Consider the following 381-nt stretch of genomic DNA (forward strand, 5'->3'; position numbering starts at 1 on the left):
GATTGTGACGTCATGACGCAGGACGCGCTCCCGCAGCCCCGCCCCCCGGGGACAGGAGGAGAGCAGCGGAGGATGGAGAGGATGGAGCGGCGGCGGCCAGCCTGCTGTTGCGGGGACCCTGGCGGTCATCCATCCGTCCAGCGGCCTCCCGGCCGGAGCCGAGCCCCCAGCACCGGGCTCAGGCCTTGTCCCTGCGTCGGAGCGGGGAGAGAGGGTTCCAACCAGCATCCGGGACCCAGGGAAAAAGTTAAATGCAAACGTTGGTTTAGGTGAGGGTTCCATTTAACCACTTCCAAGTAACTACGGTTTCAAGCTGCCCGGAACGTTTGGGTTAGCGAAAATCCTGGGGATGAAAAACCCCTCACAAAACTACATCTGCAT

The sequence above is a fragment of the Pipistrellus hanaki genome (assembly GCF_964339955.1).
Source record: "Pipistrellus hanaki genome assembly, chromosome: 1".
Taxonomy (NCBI): domain Eukaryota; kingdom Metazoa; phylum Chordata; class Mammalia; order Chiroptera; family Vespertilionidae; genus Pipistrellus; species Pipistrellus hanaki.